Source organism: Pundamilia nyererei, unplaced genomic scaffold (genome assembly GCF_000239375.1).
Source record: "Pundamilia nyererei isolate P.nyererei 1_Seehausen unplaced genomic scaffold, PunNye1.0 scaffold00018, whole genome shotgun sequence".
NCBI classification, from domain to species: Eukaryota; Metazoa; Chordata; class Actinopteri; order Cichliformes; family Cichlidae; genus Pundamilia; species Pundamilia nyererei.
Window position 1 is genome coordinate 357,554 of NW_005187419.1, and position 7,863 is coordinate 365,416.

General features: G+C 38.7%; 1 protein-coding gene across 1 annotated transcript in view; it reads right to left on the bottom strand.

The window, feature by feature from the left end:
* baiap3 (BAI1 associated protein 3) overlaps nt 1–7,591 on the bottom strand; it is a 49,463-nt gene extending 41,872 nt beyond the window's left edge. Inside the window, exon 1 of the mRNA XM_013909028.1 lies at nt 7,375–7,591. The gene's annotated coding sequence lies outside the window, so the exon portion shown is untranslated. The remainder of the gene's footprint in view (nt 1–7,374) is intronic.
* Between the last annotated feature and the right edge of the window lie 272 nt (nt 7,592–7,863).

Sequence of the window (7,863 nt, forward strand, 5' to 3'; positions counted from 1 at the left end):
AACTTCATTATGTATGTCGGAAGCACGTGCTGTTTATTAGGACTTAAACTACAAATGCTTGCAATTTAATATTAAAGTTAGGGTGTGGATGATTAAACATGTTTTATTTTTAATTGTGATTCTAGGCTCTAGTGATTATTTAAAAATACAATCAAGAGACGATGATTATCCTGCTGTATTTCATTTCCTGTCTTGTTTTGTAGAGTAATATCAGATGAACGGTTAACTCTTTTCACTCCATTTCCAGTCTTCAGTTTCACACACACTCTAACCAATTTCAACCTTGCTGACCAATTTCTAAAGGCAAAATATAACATCATATCAATTTGTTACTGATCCATAATAGGGGTAAATATCAATAGAGCATCATTTTGTGATATTTTGCATGGTGATATTCTTTTCATACAAGGATACTAAATATCTATATTTTATAAAATAAATGTAAATACTAGGAAAAAGAAGGCTCATCTCAGACACCACTATTGTGAGATTACGTTAGCAAATTGACTCGGCCCAAAAAACCAAACAAACAAACAAAAAAAATCCAACATCAGACACACTTAGCTTGATAAAGCTAGCTCCTAATAATGGCTCAGTGACAGGAGTCATCAGTCACAATTAAAAAATAAATAAATTGGTGGCTAAATAGTAATTGCATGGAATTGTTTTGGGTTGTTTTTTTTACATCCTGGTACCGATCACTACTTGTGGTGACTAAATAGGCTTGGACCGACAGCAATCCTCCTCAAAGAGATAGCAATTATTTGCATATCTCACAATCTAATTTATAAATGCAGACAGATTGCCAACATTTTGCTGTCATTCTGAATTAGTCTTTATCAATGAGGACAACCCAAGGGCACTCAACTCAACATTTATGGCAGGTTTTGCTGACAGTGTCATCAAATGAGACAGCTTTATCTTTTTGATAAAACAGATATTGACAAACTTTCAATTTGAGGACATCATTTGCAGTTGAAGAAGGTTACAAATCTCACTATATGTTATTGCAATACTTACCATACTGAAAAATGGCAAAATATTGTGATCACATTGTATTTTGTGGTGGCTGGTGTGTCCCACCTCTGATGTTAACATACTGGTTTTTCCTGGAGTTTTAAGAGTGGCAAGCAACAAAGTAAAATAGTCTTAAATGACCATATTAAGACCTTTTTTTTTTTTACTGTGTTATGAATTCAGCACACGCCTTTTCTTTGCAGCATTCCACTTTGACCTCTCCTTAAAAGCCCAAACCATGTTTTGAACTGTTTACTTCAGACAGCACATGACAGGAAATGAGCTTTGGTCAGCAATATTGATCTAGAGGATGTAAAAGTCATAAGGAGGTTTTCAGAGGTAGACATCTGGAAACATGATTAATAGTTACCTGCCTGATCACCACCTGTCCTCCCTCTTTTGTGCCTGGATCAGACACAGGGGTATGCCCTGACATCCCCCCGTGTAGATTGGACTTCAGGCCTCTGCAGTTCTTATCTGTCATTCATTCACTTGAATTATATGAAAAATTGTGATTTAGCAGTATATTATTTGCTCAGCCTTAACTGATGTTGATTACCAAACTTTCACAGGAACACAGTAACACTTATTAGCTGCCACATTTCTGAGCACTAACATTACATTTGTAATCACCGCAGCAGCAAAACAGTTTATAGTTGTGTTTACTTTTCATTTCACTCTTCATGTCAAAAGGCTTTACAATGATTGCAACCTCATTAATCACGCAGCTTGTATCTGTCTAGTAACTGATGAGGAGAGTATCAAGAATCCCCTTCACATCTTCCCATCGACACTGCTTATGGCTTTTAAATTTTGATGTGAAATTTGTATAAAAGGGACTGAGATTGCAGCTCCACCTGGATGAATGAGTGGCTTTTGTGCAACTGCAACAGTGTCTGTGCCACGAAAAACAGTGAAAGAAGAAGAGACAGAACACTCAAAAAAAGAAATGACAAGGACACAACGGAGAGAGGGTTTGATTGATGGAGAAGTTGTTTCAGAAGACAGTCAGACAGCCTCAAACAGTCAGACTCCTTTTCAATATTTGACAGCCAGTGTCTGCGCATCGACGAGAAAGAAACAGAGTGAGCCAGGGGAATGGTTTGTTCTGACTTTTACAAGACACAATATCAACGTTAGAGGATAATTAGCTTGGTGGGTATGTGGGAAGAGATTCTGAGCTGATGGCACCCATTTTACTGGCAATGTTGATTTTTTTTGTCTTTTTAGGATGGTGCTGATGAAGGTTGCCTGTTTGAATTGAATTTGCTTACACCAAATGAATCCAGAAAATGAAACATACTGTATTTGTGTGTGTGACTGTCAGTCGGTGCACCAGGCCAACTGCACAGAGAGAGCAGCATGCAGTCGGCTTTCCGGTTCGGAGTAAGCCAGAAGCTCGGGGTAGAAGTTGCATCATTGACTGTGCCAAAGGAGAGTATGCTATCGATCCTGGAGGCTGGCATCTGTTGTCCACATGGAGAATTCACACTTTACTTTGTTAGACTCGAGCGTTGATACTTCTTCTCTGCTAGATAACATCAGTGTTTTGTTTCCAGTGCACCACAGAGGGAAACTCTTGGAATTTCCTCTACTTCGACGCACTTAGCAATTTTCGATGTTTCCCAAAATGGTAGCGATAAGGTGTAAATTTGCTGTTTTGAATCAGTGGTGGTGATTGTACATATAGACATGCCAGCAATTACAACAGGACTAAGAAAGATTGCATGTTTTTAAAATGTAATTTTAACTCCTGACTATAATATCCTCACATAATCTTTCCTGGTCCTGGGCACTTCGAGCCAGCACTTAATTAAAACTAATTTTTGTTGTGGACTTGTGATTCTGTTCTTTTGGGAAATGAAACATTCAACTTCTATATTTTGTCCTTTGAAGTATTATATTGTTTGTTTGTGTGTTTGTGTTTCTTTGAGTTTTGTTTTCTATCCTTCTATCCTTGTCTTTCCTGTCCAGTCTGCCCTAGGCTTGTCAGTATGTCTGTGTGCCTTTCTGTCTCCTCTGTCATGTCCCTGTGTTGGTCTGGTTTCTCAGTGTGCTGTCTTTGGGATCCCCTTTTAATTCTCATTCAAGTTTGTATGTCTTAGTCCTGATCCCAGTGTTTGTTATCTCCTATTTTACCTCCTACTTTTGCACCCCCTTGTCTCATTAGTTAGATTCAGTTCAACTGTGTTTTCTCAGATGTTTCCACTCTACCCCAATCTCCTCTTGTCTATTTATACCCTCAGTTTGCCTCTGTCTTTGTTGTGTCCTCCCTTGACATTTATCCCCATAGCAGACTTGTTGTTTTGGTTTCCTTGGTTTTTGACCTGCATTATTTTGTAGTTAGTTTAAGTTCAGCAATAAAGCTGCGTTTTAGTTTACCTCTTGTTTTAGAGTCCTGTGTTTTGATCCGACTCCTGCCTGCCACACAGCCAGCCTCGACAACACCATTATTTTTTTCATATTTTACAATATTTGAGTAAACTGTAAGACCTGCTATGATATATGGTTTAGAGATGGTGATGCTAGGGATATGGTGAGGAAGAGGAACCACTGCGATGACCCCTAAAGGAAGCAGTCGAAGAAGAAAAGTTATTTGTAATCGAATGACTTCCCGTGGTTTTGAGATTCTCAATGTTCAAATATGTTTGATCAGTAAGGTTAAGACTCCTAGTCCCCTACAAATGCAATTATTAACACTTATTTGTTTGACTTATATTGACATTTTTTTGCATGATAATCAAAGACCACACTATATTCAAGTGGTGCTATAAATGAGGCATTTTAAGTTTGCTTCCTATTCATTTGATACACTTGTAATTTACTAGGTTTCCTGGTTGACTGCCAAAAAGTAGCTTATAAAGGAAGCAATTGTGGCCTAATTTTCAGTGTGCTTTTTTCAAGAGCTTAAATGTTGCTTCTTCAGTGTTTGACAGGAAACAACAGTTAAGTCCTTCCAGTTCTTTATTGTGAGTTGTAGGTGAGAGGAAAGTGACAGTGAACAATGACAAGTTTTGCAGTTATCCAGAGATTTAAGCATTCGGAACAGAAAGCACAGTGCAGTGGAAAAAGAAAAGGCTCATGCTGAGGGTATGTATGGGATACTTTGTACTTGTAAAGCAAATATTTATATGATTTGTACAAAAAACAGATATTGCAAAAAAAAAGTTTTTTTAGTCAGTCAGTTAATATCACAAAAATAAAAAAATTAATTCAAGCCTAGAAAAATTTCAAAAAGCTTTAATTGTAACATAAATGTTATGTTCCAGCTGGATTCATGTGCACTTGCCACTTGTCACAGCTTTATTGCAGAGCATCTATTTAACAGAGTTATGCTCTGTGGATGACATCTTACAAAGGCCACACAGCTGAAATACCTGAGGCATCTCTTTCAACTTCCACACTATGGCGCCACCAGTGGAAGACTTGCTCAGGCATCATATTATATCTACTACATGCAGACTGGCAAGCGTGGACTGTTGACAGGTAGCAGGCGCCGCAGAGCAGCTGTCTCCCAGGTGAACTCATTTCAATTACGGGAGTGGATTTCTCCCAGCTGATTTCACTCTGTCTCGGCTGTCAACCCATAGTGACAAAATGGGTCGACGTGCCACTATTGGTGTGGCGCCAGCTGCCAAGGAAACACTGTCAAAGCCAAGCAAATGCCTTTCTCACTACACTGGTGCCGAAATCAAGCCAGGGAAACACTGGCTCACCAGTGTCTCTTTCCTGTGAGATCCAATGAGCCCGGCAGCCAAAAGCGACTTGCTGATAGGGATGGTTAGTCTCTATGGTAACAGCAGCGGAAAGGAGTCGGTAAATACAGGTAAATGGAATTCTGCAAGGGCTGAAAAAAAGACCCTGGGTTTTATAATGCATTCACTTTAATGCTGCAAAATACAAAGCTGATACTGACATTACATTTGCCTATTTAGTGCCAGTCATTAGTTCACCTAATGCTCAGTCCTGAGAATATTTCAGTGTGACTCATGAGCTAATAACTACAGTTCATACTTTTAACTTGGTCCCATTTGATATTTTCAATTCTGTCCAAAAGACAGCGAAAGAATAAAAAATCAATAACCTCAAAAAAGTGTAGCGCGTTCTGCAATAGTTGATTAACAACAGCTCTAAAGAGACACCTCGATCAACATAGTTGAAATGCTATTACATTCCCCTTGAGTCGCTGAAATAAAAGGGAACAATTAACCATCCCTTTGTGGCAGTTTATGTAATTGAATAAAACAAGACGTGCTTATTTTGACCTGCATATTCCTCAAAACTTAATTTAAGCATGGCAGCTTACACATTCAGATCATATCATAACTCTAAGTAGATTATTCTGCAGAGTTGCCCGTGTTAAAAACCACCTTTAAGTCAAATCCAAGAGCCTCGTCACTGGAATGTTATTATGTGGCTGGCCCTTGGGGACACAAAAGGCTAAATGGATTAAACTGCCAGCTCTCTGTAATATCTTTTCAGTGGGATCAATGGGAAAAAGTGCAGACATTACATCGTAGTGACCTGTCCTGTATGCACCTGCAGATAACACCTAATCTATGATTCACCTGAAAAACACTGAACATTTAGCTGTCTATTCCCAGGAGCTAACAGAGTCGGTGTTGTCAAGGCACATGACAGGCACTCCGGCTTGGAAATTGATTGCCAGAGAAAATCCCAGGAATTGACGGCAGAGAGCTTTTGTAAAGGGCGTCTGCAGCACAGTAAGGCAGCAAAAACCACTGACAGCCATGCACAAAATATAAAATTTAAACAATAGTGAAAATCCCTGCTTATTATACTACACACAATGCATCTTTTGTCACCCTGAAAGGGCTCAGCAGCAGTAACACTACTCTCAAAAATAGAAACCACTGACTTATTATGCAGCGGCAATAATGCTCTATAGTTTACGCAAAAACATCAATCTGCATCTACAAGACACTGAGCTACAATACGATTCTCTGAAGACATGCAACACTTCACAAAGGCTGTAATTAATGGCGTACTACCAAACATCTGAATACTCTGTTTGTACAGCATTACCATAACCTTTTGTCATGCCTCTATGAGTGTGCGCAAGCTGCTTTTTACATAGACAGGTTTGTGAGTAATGACCACTGAGGCCCTGTATGATAAAAAGAGGTAACGATTAATTAATGTCTAATGGACTCATGACTCTAAAGTGGGGCTATGACCTGCACCAGCAAGGCTCATAAGGAGATAGCTGAAGGGAGGCCACAGAGAGCAAGGAATTATGAACTGGAGATGATTTCTGCAAAATTGAGAATCACTATGTTTGTTTGTTTTTGTTTTGTTTTGTTTCATACACCACCAGCGCTTCGAGTTTTATACAGATGGTGAATAATGAGATATAATCCTTTTTATTACCCTTTTAATCTGCTGTACATGTAATTATTGTCAATATAAATAGCTCAGGTAAATTACCAGCTCACTATTGCTGCGGCTTTCACTGGGGAAAAAGACGCTTCAAGCAGAGAAGTCGGTGTTTGTGTGTGTGTGTGTGTGTGAGAGAGAGAGAGAGAGAGAAAGAGAGAGGGTGCGCTTCACATACATCTCTATGACAGAACATTGATTTATACATAAAGCTCAGTAAGCATTACAAATAAGCTCAATAAGCTTTAGAACTGACATGATTAAGTAGTAAAAAAACAAAAACAAATCAAAAGGTTTAAATCCAACTTACCTTTATCTTCCTGAGTGTGTGTGTGTGTGTGTGTTTTATGGGTGTGGGGCATTGTATCTATAGAAATTTGAAGAGTAAACAGCTTTATATCCTCAGCTCAATTATAAAAACCACATGCATAAAACATAGTAGTAATAATACTAATGATGATACCATACAATCATATCTACCTGTGAGAGTTTAAGGCCAACATAATTCTACTAAAATGAATGTTTATTATTAAATGTATACCAGTGTTTCCTCGAGCTTCTGATCAAGCTTGCAGCACCATGTTTATGATCTGTATGTTTATCAGTGGGGGCAACTTTTGGCCATATGGCTGAGAGATTGTGCAGGATCTTTTTACGAGAAATGCCATAAATGCTGCCCAGTGCATAAATCCTCACGTCGTCCTTCATGTGCTATTCCAGTAGAGCCTACTTTCATATCATCAGTGCGTCAACAGAACTTTATCATCCTTTAAAAAGACTAATTTTAAATGATTTCCAACTAGAGGAAATGCAGATCAACAGGTGCCAATTTAACATCCTTATAAATGACGATGAGTCTGCAGCTGTGTGACGCATTTTTTCTAATTTCTTTGGTTAATTAGTTTAAAAGGGGGGTTTTTGTAAGGTGTTAAATGATTCAAAATAAAAAAAACACCTTACCTGTGTCTCCTGACAGTTTTCTCAGTGTCAAATGTTCTTTTGTTGCTGCGTGTCAGAGTTCCTGTGAATCAAAGCTCACTGCAGCAGGACGCTGCTTCCCTCTGTGAACGCGGCGCAGTCAACTTATGTGAAAACAACGTTTAGATTTTTTTTTCTTATGACAGACGACAGACAAAAGCTCATTTTAGTCCTTCGAAATGCTTTCCTGTGCTCACGCTCCACCGATGCTCACTCCAAATATGGCCATAGGAAGTGCCGCGATACTTCAATGCCCTTGAATACTGTCGGATGTATGGCTATTAAGCGTTGACCGTTTTGTGGACAACCGATCGTTAAACAAAGTGTACTGCGTAGATTGATTGTTACTGTTTATACACGAGTAAGTAATATGGCTGGCCGGGTTAACCGATAAGGAGAAAAAAAGTATAAGGCAAAGGAAATAGAAACGAAACAGTCGAATCATTTATCGTGTAACATGGCCAACATTTG